The sequence below is a fragment of the Oryza sativa genome, chromosome 1 (assembly GCF_034140825.1).
Source record: "Oryza sativa Japonica Group chromosome 1, ASM3414082v1".
Lineage (NCBI taxonomy): Eukaryota > Viridiplantae > Streptophyta > Magnoliopsida > Poales > Poaceae > Oryza > Oryza sativa.
Window position 1 is genome coordinate 41,679,949 of NC_089035.1, and position 16,243 is coordinate 41,696,191.

Genomic DNA, 16,243 nt, shown 5'->3' on the forward strand with positions numbered 1-16,243 from the left:
CTTTTCCAGATTCGGAACTTAGAACAAGTGAGAGGTTGGCTCACACTTTGTAGCTCCCTCATACACAGATCCACCAAAACACAGGAGTAGGGTATTACGCTTCTCAGCGGCCCGAACCTGTATACATCGCCCGTGTCTCGCGTTTCTTCCTGGCTCGCGATCTTTCCACATACCGAGAGAGCTTGAGATTTCACCCTAAGCCCCCGGCCGAACTGGCAAAGGGGGGCCTGCGCGGTCTCCCGGTGAGGAGCCACGAGCTCCGTCAGGCGGATATTCAAAATTGGATATGGAAACTTATGGTTACACTTATAATGAGACGGATGGAGTATTTGATTAGGGGTATGTTTAGTTGCTGAAAAAAGTTGAAAGTTTGAAGAAAGTTGGGAGTTTGGAAAAAAAGTTAGAAGTTTATATGTGTATGAAAATTTTTTATGTGATATGATGTGATGGAAAGTTGGTAATAGAGGGGAAACTAACCACGGTCTAGGTTGGTTTTTACAGAGGCGGTACTTCATACATCCTACTCCAGCTAACTCCATCCAGCTGGGGTGTGTGTGTGAGAGAGATCAGACAAGGACAAGGACAAGTCACAGAGAGAGACAGACATGTACTGGGAGTTTGTGACGTGGGGCGGGGTTTGAAATGTCACCGGCCACTCGGTCGGTCATCACGACGACGTACGACTCGGTCGGTCGCCGATGAGAGCTTCACCGGCCTGTTCCGGCGATCGATCGAGCTATATATAAATGATGGCCCATGTGTGTACATCCGGATTTGATCGAGGTGAGACAGTGTTTGGCTAATGAGATAGAGAAATGATTTTCCATCCATCAAAAGACATCTTCAAATCCTAACCATTCATTCTCCATATTCCATTTAATTCTAACCTTTCATTTATTTCCTAATCCTAATCCCACTCCCCATTTCCCATTATCCAAACACACCGGTATTATGCATGATTAGCTATGACCGAGTTCGATCGATTATATATATATTGCATCATCCTCCTGCACACTACGTATGTATATATATATATATCTCAGTTATTTCTCATTTTCTGTATAAACATTCACTCCTATATGAAAATATCCTTATATATGTGATGACATGCCATCAAAAGGCACAACCAATGGCTGTTACTAAATAGTTCTTGCATATATATGATCTGTTATATCATATCCATCGTCACTACGTACCAGACTAGAAATTATTTGAAGTTTAACACTATCTCATAAATTATTTTGTTGCAAATATGTACCCACCTCCTACTCGATTTTATTGCAAAAACCACCCAACACACATGTGCTTAACCGAATCAATATGTTTTCATAAATTAAGAGACGTCCGTATAATCTTTATCAAAATTAAGTCATTATTTGTCAGGACGGGTATGCTAACAATACAATATTACTTCAATTTCGTAACAACGTGTGAGGTATCACCATGAGATTAGCTGGATTGTAACTACAGAGTATACACCATAGTACAGATGCTAGCCAGCGAGAGTGGTGGGGGCGCGTGCGGGACGCACGTGACGAAGGCACTGTTGCTCGCCGGGGAGAGGCAGCATCGATCGGCTCAAGGCCCTGATCTGATGGATGGATGGATCCCCCCAAGATACAGCTAACCACATGCTTAATTTCTCCATCAACAGCAACTTTCCCTGTTACAAATAGTACTACGTACCAGATCTACCACAAACACATCACACATTCACACATTGATCGATTTGCATATTACTATTAGTAGCTAGCTAGTACATTATTGATTATTGCTAGTTATAGCTAGAATGCTAGTAGTATATACCCCCAGCTAGCTAGGTGATTAAACAACTAAAAGAATGTCAGTAATAGTGCACTTATCAATCAATCAATTAGTGGATCCATGTGTCATAAAATACCTGAAAGATTGATTATAATCAATCAATCATACTTAATATTATATTGTACAGTTTCATAAATTAACTTTACTACTATAAAAACGTACTCCCTCCGTATCTGACCTAGGTGATGTCCCATCCTCACCAAGGTTGGGTTTTTTCTTTTGGACGGAGGAAGTAATTATCATCCTCTGATAATCCTATCCACGCACATCCCTAGAGAAAACTGTTTCTAAAACCAAAACACTACGGGCAACCGTTGTCTCATTTTCTCGAAATCCCTTTGTAAGGCACGGGCATATCCCTAGTTGTATTGAAAATTTGAAATAAATTTTGCAACTACAAATGCTTGGACTAAACTATCACAAAACTATATATTAAGGAATTGCATATCACAAAACTATAGATTTGATATCAAATTTATCATGAAACTAAAAATTTATGGTAAAGTATCATATCAAAACTATAGATTTAGTAATGAATTTACGACGATGCTATAGACTTTAGATTTTAATTCCCTAACACTATAGCTATGCATGCAGGAATTATTAATGTTATACCTTTGCAATAAAAGGCCAACGTTAATAAATGTACAGTTTTATGATATTGTTTCAATTCGTAGTTTTGTGATAATGTTAGATTTGTTGTTTCGTGGCTGAAGTATGTAGTTTTATGATAGTTAATTCAGTCAAACAATATGTGATTGATGGTCAAAGTCATATTTTTGGCACCATGTCGACCTCTAAAACGCCATGTTTAAATAACCGGAGGGAGTATATCATTGTATGCGTGTGCGTATCTTGTGTTGGTATATTCTTTTGAGCTCCGAGGGCCAAGGAGCTGATCGAGCAAGCCAAAATATTGTCTCTCCCCTGTTTCCTTCGTCTCCATCGATATCAACACGAGGCAGCAGCTAGCATACGTAGCCATCAGCTAGCAGCCATTGCATTCTTCGATCGTTTCTTCCCAGTGAAAATATTAATTAATAAACTAGCTAGCACGCGTGCCTTTTAAAAAAAAGCAAGTAATTAATTTAATCAACTACTAAGTGTGGACAAATCGTATGTCCGAGCCTTAATTGCATTGACTGAGAGAGGCCATTGTGCATTGGGGGCTGAAAGCTAAGCTAGACTGACACATAAACCGTGTTTCCAGGAAGTGAACCGCAAGCTAAGTGTGATTAAACAATGTATTACTGTGACACATAATGCCATATATAAAATGGCAAATTGCCTTATTGCCGCTTCGGCTGTATTAATTTGGATTATACTCAATGAAAAACTATGGCGTGTGTGCTTTGACTCTAGGTGCATGAAATGACTGCTCGGCGCACACGTATTACATAAGCATTTTGCCTACCTAGCTTGGCAATTAATTAATTAGTGCTAATTAAGCATGAAGTGTACAACTGTACATGATGTACTCTTGCTAATTTAGCTAATTAATGGGTCTCTATCAACATTGGAAAGGCAGCTCCAACTCTATCAAAGATCTGTATATATAGAGGCTATGGTGTATACGTATTATACATGTACGCTTTTTTCTTCTTTTCTTGTGTCAGCAGTGGCTACATATATATAAAAGCAAGGGAGGGGCATTCATGAAAATGAAGATCAGTTGAAGCCTAGCTAGCTGATCTGGTGATTGGAGTGAAAATTAATTAGTGGGTTTGATATTTTACTATAATAATTTGGCCTGTGCAGCTATAGCTAACACTGCCATGCACGCATGGACATTTTGCTGTATACTTTAGTACTTACCATATATATAAAAACATAATTTTCCTCCTTTACAAGATACGGAAGATTAGCTAGAAGCTGCTAATTAATTAACTTTTTGCTTCTTATATCTCCGTACCTCTAAGAACAAACAGGGGAAAGTAGGAATTGAAGGGACGTAAAGAATAGTAATATATCCATCCATTAGTAGCTTAGCTAGAGCCAAAAATTTAACTATATGTAGGGTTTGTTTAGATCCCATCAAAATTTTTTACCATGTTATATCGAATGTTTGGATATATGCATAGAGTATTAAATGTAAACGAAAAAATAACTAATTATATAGATTGCGTGTAAATTGCGAGACGAATCTTTTAAGCCTAATTGCTCTATGATTTTGACAATATGATGCTACAGTAAATATTTGCTAACGACGGATTAATTAGGCTTAATAAATTCGTCTCGCAGTTTACAGGCGGAATCTGTAATTTATTTTGTTATTAGTATATGTTTAATACTTCAAATGTGTATTCGTATATCTGATGTGACACGTCAAAACTTTTCAGCCTGCATCAAACACAGCCATAGTTATGTCAAAGTTATTTGTCAAGCATATTAATTTTTGTCCTTGTCATGTATGCACTTTCGACAAGAGATCATACCTATAGCTAGATGCTTGGCAATTTGTGGCATGCACAACCGTGATGTGTACACGTAATTAGATTAATTAACTAAACTAGCTAATTAATTTCCTGCTTTGTCAACATTTGCAAGCCTGCAGCATATCCCTCCATTGCGTGCTAATTAACAAAAGGTTGCTATGGTTGGGAGAGAATGGTGTTTTTAGTGCTTTCTAATTCATATGTACTTTTTCCTAAATAAGATGCACCATGCATGCATGCATATATCGGTAGTACAAATATTTGACATGCACGTTGTGCCTTTTTTTTTTCTAATTAGTGAACTATAGGGTCATGAATAATACCAAGCAAGTTTAATTCTTCGTAACTCCCCAATTCTCAAATAGAATGTCTCGTTTTAGGATACGAGAAGTAGCTAAACATACCTTGAAATCTCAATGCCCTAATTAATTAACATATGCAGTATACACTGGCTCATCTTTTGCTTGTCATCTAAATATATAATTATAAAAGATCTGAATAAAAATCAAGCAACATAGATCACAACGTCACACGTCATTTACAAATATGCAATACTAAATACAATCTACATATATTCCACACTCAAGAAACAATTACATATATGAATATTGTTAGTACCAATCATGACAAAATTTGTTTATTTTTTCTCTCCATATGGATTGATTTTGGACTTGAAATTTTGCAAGATTGTACATGCAAATATCAACGTTCTCATTTTTTTCAGATCTTTTTATAACTATTTAGTTTATATTTAAGAAATGAGGCGCGCGCAAATATGTTCACAACATGCACCTGAGCAGTAAAAATACATCTCCCATTGGCGGCAATAATATCGATGCCCTAATTAACAACAAACAAAAGAAACTACTATTGTTTTCCCTAAAAAAAAAGAACTACTATTGCAACACTGTTTTTAGCAGAAATGGATCGGAGATCGAGGGTGTGCCTGCAAGAATACAAGTTGTGCAGAATTATGAGAAAAAAAAACGCGCCGAATTCGCCGGATTAGCTAGTACTCCTCTCTCTGCTAGTACGGAGTAGTATGCACACTGTAGTACACTACTCCCTCACAGCCATAATAAATCTAGACTACCCTTTGTATAGATTTGTTACTATTATAGAAGATGTCACATTTTTTTTTCTATGTTAAGTTTTTTTTACAGTTAAGTTTTTTTTACAGAGGGAGTAGTAATATAATCAGAGTGGAATCTTCATGTGTAATAATTATATTAGCACCATTGATTAATCAACGCCAGTATATTAGTCCTCGATCCAGGTGGCAATGGATCGATGGATTGGACACATAACCTAATTAAAAAAGTAATACTCCATCGGTCCCAGAATATAGCAATATACTCCGTAGGATAGATGTAACGTATCCTAATACTGTAAATTTGGACATGATATATCCCATACCAGCTAGTACTATATTCTAGGATGGAATGAGTAGCTATCCTTGTGGAACCTTTTATGTTCCGATATAAGATTATCTTTACCCATCTTATTTCTCCTAAAATAAGTCAATCTTTAAGTGATCATTGTATTAGGGAGTATGAGACAATTTATCAAAACAAAATAAAGTGAAAAAAAGTTACGTCTTAAACACGATAATTTTTTGGTCCGTCCGAGATGAGTCATCTCTGAAGAGTCGCGTTGATGTGAAAGTCGAATCTTTTTAACTTTGTATTTGTACGAATGGGTGAAAAATAGAGATATTTTTAAGAAGGGTGATAGTACTCCCCCGTCCCATTATAAGCGCAACCATGCGTTTCCGTGTCTAATTTTGATCGTCCGTCTTATTTATTTTTTTATAATTAGTATTTTTGTTGTTATGAGATAATAAAACATAGATCATACATTATATGTGACTTATATTTTTTATTTTTTAAAAATAATTTTTAAATAAAACAGAGGATTAAAATTAGATGGGACGAAGGGACTAGTACAGACTGGCATGCAGTGCGCGGTCTCCAATGCATGCAGAAGCAGGCCAATCGGGAAGGCCGGGGACAGGGCAAGGGCACATGTGTCGGTCCGTATGTGGTCCTTAATTCCATGCAGCCAGCTGCGCCCTGCATGCCTTACCTGGTGCTGCTGACAGCGTGTGCGACACGCGCTCACTGCTGCAGCCTTCCTATTTGCCCAAATAGATCGAGATTATTTGTCAGATTATAATTGTCCCTAACAAAATTTCATCCTCTAGTTAGGCCCCGTTTATTTCCCAAATTTTTTTCCTAAAAATATCACATCGAATCTTTAGATACATGCATAAAGCATTAAATATAAATAAATAAATAAACTAATTGTACAGTTATGGAGGAAATTGCGAGATGAATCTTTTTGAGTCTAATTAGACCATAATTAGCCATAAGTGCTACAGTAACCCACATGTGCTAATGACGGATTAATTAGGCTCAAAAGATTCGTCTCGCGGTTTCCAGGCGAGTTATGAAATTAGTTTTTTCATTCGTGTCCAAAAAGTCCTTCCGACATCCGGTCAAACATTCGATGTGACACCTAAAAATTTTTTTTTCGCGAACTAAACAGGCCCTTAGCACCATGGGATTAAGGCTACTCCCTCCGTCCAGAATATAGCAACCTACTGAATTAGACGCATCCTAGTACTACGAATCTGGACAGGAAGCATGTTCAGATTCATAGTCCTAGGATACATCTAATCCAGTCCTACGTTGCTATATTCTAGGACGGAGGGAGTATATGTTTTGGAAGCTTTTGGTCAAATGCAGCTTCCTTTGTAATCTCTGGCTCTTTCTAACAATTCAGATGCTCGCGTAGATTCTGAGAAAAAGTACGTACCTACCTATTATAATGAACTAAAATTCACAAGCTGAAAAAACTAGTTTTTTTCCATATTCTTATTTTGAGAATCTCAAATTCTCTTACACATAGCTTAACCTAGATTGTGTGTTGTCGGACATTGAACTCCTCCACCAGGGAACCGTGAGACCCCCTTTGTGAGTTCGGCCGGGGGCAGCGGGTGAGATTCAAGGGCTTGGTGAGCGGAGCTGTGTGATCTTGAGGGGGTTAGGCCCCTCCAAGACGATGAGACAAAAGAGGTTTATACAGGTTCGGGCCGCTGAGAATCGTAATACCCTACTCCTATGCATGATTGATTGAATGTAGAACACAAGTGTTTAGGGTTGCGAGACCCAAGCGCCAGTTCGCTCGGAAGTCCCCCCTCCTCCACCACTAGGCCTGGACCTCCTTTTATACCTCAAGGGGTTACCACATGGGCCCAACAACCTAACCTAGCTCCGATGGAGAAGTATTATAATCTTTGCATTAAATGCATGTCTTGTCTCTTGACTTGGGAAGCCAAGCACACGTCGTCTTGATGATGGGGCCTGTCAAATCTTGTCGCCTGACACGGAGGGTGCCCCTGTCAGTCACCATTTAATGGGTGAAGACTTCTGGGCTCCTATTACACCGGGAAGGAGCCTTGCTTTGAACAGAGCTGGAGGACCGACTCCGGCTGGGATAAGAGGATGAGAACCTCTCACCATCACTATTTGATGGGACATGTTAGGCTGCATGCCGCCTGACACACGAGCAACGCACAGGCGCACTAGCCAGTCCCATCGGTCATTCGACCGGTCACAGACCGGTTGAGTGCTCTGCACGCCGCATTAAATGCAGCGTGGCGCGACCACTCGGGACGCCATAAATGCGGGTAGGTGGGCACCTGGAGGCAGACACCTAACTCACCGTACGTGGTGACCTAGAGAGGGGGTCGGGGGAGCCCGACCCCTAGTCACGGGAGGGGCAGCCGCCGCCTGACCTCGGGCCCGATCCCCCCTCGGGGGGGAGCCACGTGGCGCCTGGGGCGGCCTTCTCCCTCTAGCCTAGGCCAGGGAGTGGCCGCCGCCCTACCTCAGGCCCGACCCCCCTCGGGGAGGGCCACGTGGCATTGGAGGGCAGCCTCCTCCATCCAATCTCTGGGAAGGAGTGGCCGCCGTCCTACCTCGGGCCTGACTCCCCTCGGGGGAGGGCCACGTGGCATCGGGGGGCAGCCTGATACCCCCGGGACCATATCACCGACATGTGTGTTTGGCAGTCGTCCCGTGCATTCTGCTAATAACGATGATGTGTTAATTTGGAATGTGTTTTTTTGTGATTGATACTGATAATGGCACTATAGGTACAGAACTCCAGATAGCTAGGCATATGCCTTTCTTCTTTTCTAGCCAGTGACAGTGACTAATCTTACTGGCTCCAGTGACTTACAGGAGGAGCAGGGGAGTCTAGCTTTCGTTGCTGTGGCTGCTTTTCTATCCATTCATGGACCATAGGAAGTGCAACAAGTGGCATATGGAGTTAGCACTTTGCATATATATGCTTCATGCCAAAGGGGAAAGGGAAAAGGACCTACTATACATAAAGTTTGGGATGATGCCTCTCAGACATCTTTGAGGTTGGTCCACTCTTGTTGTGGATTCCTATGCACATAAGAGTACTACAGCAGATGTGCTTGACAGTGGAAAAGCGCCCCTTAATTTCTTGTAGAGATTAATCCTCTTTGTTTCAAGCAAAGCTAGACTAGAGCATAAGGAAATGTCAGCTTCAATCATCTGCATTATCTGATCTAGATTCTAGCTTAAAAAAACTCTATGCACTAATTCACATTGAGTTATATGTACCACTCAAATTCTAGAACATAAGCTTAAGTTGACGAGGAAGCTATACATGTAGATGTAGTTCGTTTAAGCAGCTTGTTTTTCTTTGCATAAAATTAAGTTGTAGATTACTGTTTCAAATTGATTACTGTTTTCAAACAATACACATAAATATAAAATGGTTTGACAATAAGGTAGAAGGGACTATTGGCTTAGTGGTGGTAAAGTTGTGGGTGCACGGCTTTATCCATTTAGAACTCAAATTCATATGTCCTGTTTTTGATTCAATAGATATTTTGAGATGTTAGGATGTACTGTTGACCTCCATCTCTATATCTGAGCGTGTGTACAAGTATGGAGTGTCTTCCATGTAATAACAAAATGTAGAGCGGGATATATATGTAATTTCCATGCTGGTGAAGTGAAAAAACAGAGATAGAAGGTCCAATCAACGGGGAGATTCCTGACATATATATATTGGTTTTGGTCAGAACTGAATGCTCCAAGAATCAACAGTTAAATATACTTACAAACAACATGCAAGGAAGCACAGATTCCTTGTTGATTTGATTATTCCTCTGTTTTCATCCATGCGTCCATGCTATTAACTCTAAACATCTCAACAAATGGGGCCACGAGTTGCTTTGGCAACTAGGTATAATTCAACTCTTTGGATTCTAGCGACCAATATACAACCTTGAACTCAAAGGAATCTCCATGACGACCTGCAGGAGATGCATGAATCCATTAATTGAACTGCAATATATATGGAGCCTCTTAGTGCCGGCACGATGACTAATTAAGAGTTTAAGACCCAATGCAAGCAGGCTCGTTTAATTTTCTTATCAGATCCACCACTAAAACCTGAGAAATTCTCACTATGGAATTAACTACTAGCCTAACTACCTCGATTGCACATGCCAACGAGCGCCTCACGCATTCATGTTCTATCTCTTCAGACATCGGTTTGATTATTGGATAGTTGGCAAGAAAAGTATGGAATAATCTTGCAGCAAATTAAAAGATTACCAAAACGACATCAGCAACGAGATGTGAACCTCTGAAGAATTCAGAACAGAGATGGACAGAGAGCACGCGTGCAGGACCACGCACTAAGGCGATTTCTGTGGCGCATGTCTAGCTAGCAGCATGAAATTAAATCAAATATATATCCATCTCAGGTCATCTCTAACATGTCTCGCTGCAAGCAGATCTGGATTAAAGAAACGGAGAAGCATATGCAGTTGCAAGTTCATGCAGGTATAAGATTCTGCAAACCGAGCGCTGGATTCCAAATGATCCATGGACCAGCTGCGAGAGAAATTAAAGGAATTTAAAAGATGTAGACGACGACGAAACCAAGCCGGCCAATGCGAGAAATAATAATGCCTGATATATGAATTAAGTCGAGGGTTTTGTTGGTGTCAGGTGTGATTTTCATGCACCTTGCGGACGTCGCCCTCTCCTATTCACAACCTAGCTATCGGCCAGTGGCTGATTCAGCTCTCGGGTAGATCGGGTGACCGTCGGGACTTTGGCATTATCGTCATCACCATCGATAGCCATCGACACCGAAAAATATTATTAAGTTGTTAGGGCTTAATGATATCGCTAGGTTCACTACTTACCTCAACACCACGATTCTCCTCCTTCTCCGATAGCTCACACTGTAGATCCACCACCGTCTCCCAATGCCTCCTAGTGCCTCCACCAACAAATTACTAGCTCTTATCGCTAACATATGGTCTCTCTCCCGCGACTAAGGTAGCGTCATCGCCACCTCGTCGCCCCACCACAGCCACCCCCATTGTCGGGCCACAGTCACCTCGGCTACCGCCTGTTGACACGAAAAGCTATCGCCTCCACACGAAGATATGGGAGTTGTGTTTATCTCCAATGGGTTATAAAAATTCAGGTTACTATATATGTAAGTAATATAAGTTTCAGCATATATGCTACTACCTCCATCCCAAAATGTTTGACACTGTTGACTTTTTTAAAAATGTTTGACCGTTCGTCTTATTCAAAAAATTTAAGTAATTATTAATTCTTTTTCTATCATTTGATTTATTGTTAAATATATTTTTATGTATATATATAGTTTTACACATATCACAAAAGTTTTTGAATAAAACAAACGGTCAAACATGTTTAAAAAAGTCAACGGTGTCAAATATTTAGGGAAGGAGGGAGTATATATAAACCGAAAATACTATATGTGCTGAATTATGGATGTTAATCGCTGCAAAACACGTACTGCTATATATGTGAGATTAATTATATTTGCTGTTCTGGCGTGTTGGCGTGAATGCGTGATGCATGCATGCATGCGGAGATGCAAAACACTGAACACACATGTGCATGCATGCATACGTACTTTCTCCTGTTTGGACTGAAGTAACACTGCATATTTTCATGCACGTTTTCGTTGTGAAAACGTACTGTTCGACCGTCTCTGCATGGTATATGCATGCAAGATATATATAGCTGGTCAGATGATTAATTATTGCGACGACACGATGTGACATACAAATCGGCCGTATCTTCAGAGAGCAAACAACAACAGCTAGCTGGCGAGTGATATGATCGATAGGGAAGGAGTACTCCTGCATGTCTTGATCGATCATACTGGTGGAGAAACCATATTTGGTCGGTCCAACCAAATTCACAATAGTCCCGGTTCCATTAAAAACCGGGACTAAAAAGCATTTTTAGTCCGGTTTATAATTGTAATGGGACTATATCATCTTTAATCCCGGTTCGTGTTATCAACCGGGACTAAAAATCATCTTTAGTCCCGGTTGGTAACACCAACCGGGAATAAACATCATCTTTAGTCCCGGTTCATGTCGTATCAGAGGCTGCCAGTCCCTAAAGATCTTTAGTTCCGGTTGATGTTACCAACCGGGACTAAAATCCTGACTTTAGCCCCGGTTGTTGTTCCCAACCGGGACTAAAAATCAAGTACACCGTATATAATCCATTGCTGCTATCCTCAAAAAATTTCTATCTCCTATTCCTCCTCCTCTCTCTCACACTTATCCTTATCTTCTTCTCAGACTTCTCTCTCACAACACTTAGCCGGAGGAGCTCGGCCCTGGAGCGCGGCGGCGGGGACCCTGGCGCGGTCGGCGGCTCGTGCCGGGAGGCGGTGGGGGCCGTCCGCGGCAGGCGGTGGCGACGGCCCGCGGCGGTGGCCGCCCGCGCAGGAGGAGGCGGCTGCGGCGGCCGTCCGCGGTAGGAGGCAGCAGCGGTGGCCGCCCGCGCAGGAGGAGGCGGCGGTAGCCGCCCGCGGTAGGAGGCAGCGGTGGCAGCGGCCAGATTTTTCTTTTTTTAATAACTTGTGATTCAATGGATCTGGATCTGTGTTATTTGATCTGTGATGTATTTGTGATCTGTGATGTATATGTGATTGTGATTGTGATGTAATTTTTTTTTAGAATTTGTGATGTTTTTTTTCTGACAATTTGTGATGTGAATATTATGATTTGTGATGTTGCTATTTGATCTGGGGATGTAGGGAGCATCTTGATTTCGATTTGGAATTTCTGATTGATTTTGTGATTTTGGAGAGATTGGTGTGAAATCAATATTCAAAAGAACAATGGAAAAAAACCTGGAACTAACCCTTTAGTCCCGGTTAGTGTTGTCAACCGGGACTAAAGATTCTTCTCTTTACTCCCGGTTGGTGTTACCAACCGGGACTAAATATCGATCTCTTGTCCCGAGTATTTAAACCGGGACTAAAGATAGTGATCTTTAGTCCCGGATTGTTACTCCCGGTTGGAAAACCGGGACTATAGGGGATTCCCAACCGGGAGTAAAGAGCATTTCTCTACCTGTGTTAATTTCAGCTCTAGCACAATTACATGAACATGCTACATGCACATGGTAATTAATCATACTCGTTTTACTATGACCAGGTTACAGGGTCCGGCTATATATTTAGAGGACCTTACGTGAACTTCGTAACATAAACTCTCAAAACTAGATATAATTTTACTTGTAATATATATTTTTATAAATCATATACAGTAAAAATGATGCAAATAAACATTATAAACACCTAAAATTACGATGTAAATTAATCAAACGAGAAAAAACAAAATCACAGCCCAATTTTTAGACTATAGATATATAGATGCAAATAAGGAGATAAGAAAATCACAAGACTTCACTTTAAGCCCCTAACCACAATGAAATAAAGTGTGACTGTGTGGGAGTCGGACATTCTGATGGCTGGGTTGGTTGGCATAGGCGAATCCAGGGGTAGTCCGGTCCACTCGGGACCACCTGAAAAAATCCTGACCCAATACATATATATACATATGTGAAAAGAAACTTTTAGAAAAGGAAAAATAACTTCTTTATTAATATGTTATGATGCACATTAGATCAGTTTATAGTTATAACTTTGTTATATTTAGAGTATTTAAAAGAATTATATAAGTTGGATCATCCATATAAAAAATCCTAGATATGCCACTGTTGATTGGTGATTCACATTGGTAGTTTGGTAAAGTTAGTATGAAATTTAAAATTATGTCGTCATTTTAATATATTATATATATTAATAAATTGAGAAAACATATATGTTATTATACGAGAAAAAAATATAATGATGCTAGCGGGTAATCTGCGCGGGACAACATGCTAGTTCAACTTATACAACTATACAAGTAGAAACAAAAATAATAAATTTAACTATGAATATAATGTGTAATCCGTAGTCAAATTTGTTATTTTTGTTTCGAATTGTATAAGTAGGATTTTTAACTTTTATGTTTGTGGAAAGATATATTGCATATATTGATCTGCGTTGATATTTTTTTTTCAAATTTTATGATAACTTTTCAACGCCTCTCCTTGAGTCCTCGAGCAAGTCTAATAGTATAGCCCACTGCTAGCTCCAATTCATTTATAGCCGATCTAATAGCCAATTCATATAATAGTTGTTTACTATACTATTAATATATGGTCCCACCTGTCATACACATAGTATGTCTTAGAGTCCGTGCTGCAGCTGGCTACAGATCTGTAGCCCGTTGCTTTTCTCTCTCATCGTTTATCTTATTAAAATATATTTATAGCTGGCTAATAGTTCGCTATCGTAACTGCTCTTAGGATGCACGGGGTACGACCATCCTACCGTCGTAGGTACGCACGTACTGTACGTACAATGGATCGACGTAAATGCCTACCCCAGGTCCAATGTAAATGCATGCCTCATGCACCCATTCACTACTCATGAAATTAGTGCTTCACCTGTCATCTTATCTTAACCATTTCTCATTTAATTTTACGTGAAAATTTTTTAAAAAGCGTTTATAATTTAGGATGTAGCGAGTACGTACTGTATTACTGCATCTGCATGCAATGTAATTAGTGGTGTAAGTAGGTCAGCCGCGAACCTACTTTTTATCAAAATAAGCGGGTTTGTGGTTTATTTTAGCTTATAAATGAGTTTTGTGGGTTAATCACTTACTCCACCCCTAAGGGTGTGTTCGGCACCCCTTTTCCCAACCCATCTCCCTCATTTTTCGCGCGTATGATTTTCAAACTACTAAAAGGTACGTTTTTTTAAAAAAAGTTGTTTAAAAAAAATCAAATTAATCCATTTTTGAAAAAAAAAAGCTAATACTGCGAACACACCCTAAGGGGGTGTTTGGGAAAGAGGGGCTAAACTCAAAAAAATAAGTCCCTCCCCTAGGGACTTACGGCTGTTTGGTTGGAGGGAGCTTTTAAGAGGGATTGAGAGTTTAGAGGGATGAGGCTATTAACTGTTTTGTTTGGTTGAAATACATGGGAATTTTGGTGGGATGGGGATGGGGAATTGAGGGAGAAACTCCCTCCTTTTCAATACATGGGTAGGGGAGGTAATTAGGAGGAAATTTCTCCTTTATTTTGCCTAAACAAATCTCAGCCATCCATTTTCATTAATGACCTAAACTCCAACTAAACTCCCTTTCAATTTCCACCACCTCTACCAAATAAGATACTGGGATTAAAAATCAAATTCCCATTTTAATATCACCATCAATTCCCTCGTATAAACTCCCAATTCCCTTCCCTCAAGTTACCAAACAAGCTGTTATGGTTTTGAGAGAGGGGCTACTCTCTCCCAAACACCCCCTAATACACTCCATGACGCCGAGAGAGAGAAAGACAGATGACGCAGATGAAGTTGGTCGCTAGCTGCCGTCGGCATGCGTTTCTCCGGCCGTCCACCAGCTGGTTTCTGAAACTTTTGCTGAATCTGCTCTGCAAATGCCGGAGGAGAGGGACCGCGCGGCCAGCGCTCTGCAGGCGACGACGACGAAGAACGACAGAGGCGTCAGAGGCAGAGTAAATGTAGGAGTAATTTAAACATTGACCAGGTGAATGATCCATCATTCGTGGCACCTCTGGCAACAATGGAATACGATGACGACGTCACTTTTGCGCCTTTGAATGATCCATTTAATCGACAGTTATGCATCACCAGAAGAGAAGTTAATTCTGCATTACTGAACATTCAAAATGATGTTTTTTGTTTTTTTTGTTTTTGTTTTTCCTCTCTCCCTGCATTTCTCTTCACCTCAAGAGAATATCCCCCTTGTGATGCAGAGAAAGAAGAGAGAGTTTCAGAGATAGTAAGAAACTTATCGAGTTTTGTTGTTTTTATACACTCAGGTTTTGATTTCTCGAGTGAAGACTGCACTGATGTGAGAATTAATGTGGGTGACAGAGATCCCTGCAACTGCAAATGAATTAAGGTTGATGATTCGATGGCCTTAAATCTGTCAACTGTTGCAGTGCTGAAGAAGATGCTGGACAAAGGCAGCAGCAGCAGAGCACGTTTTCGTCACTCGCCAGCAGCAGCAGCAGACGTCGGGTAATGGTTTACAGTTACTGTTCAGAACAGGTTCAGAGAAAAAGCTTTGGCGAAATTAATGTGAGAATTCCAAGGCAATAATACACGTAAGGTACAGTAGGTAGGTACGGCCCTGCAATGCATGCAGCTCATGATGAGGCCACGTTTTATTCTGGGAGCATGTAAGAAAACATGCTTAGCACAGTGCTTAAAACTTTAATACATGTGCCATAGTATAAACAGTAGTAGAACACACATGGGTTTTCAGAGTTTCAGACTTCTTCAGAACTTTCTACTGCAACTCGTTATCTGAACATGGAATTCCTCTGAACATTGCTATGGCAGTTCAGATTTAAGCCCACGAATTCGGCAGATAAGCAGAGCCCATGGAGAAAATGAGATGAATTTGGGCTGAAAGCGTGTCCAAGATATATGGGCCTATGAATCCTCAGAAAGATATATGGGCCTAAAGATGAATTTGGTCCGCATAAGGTTTT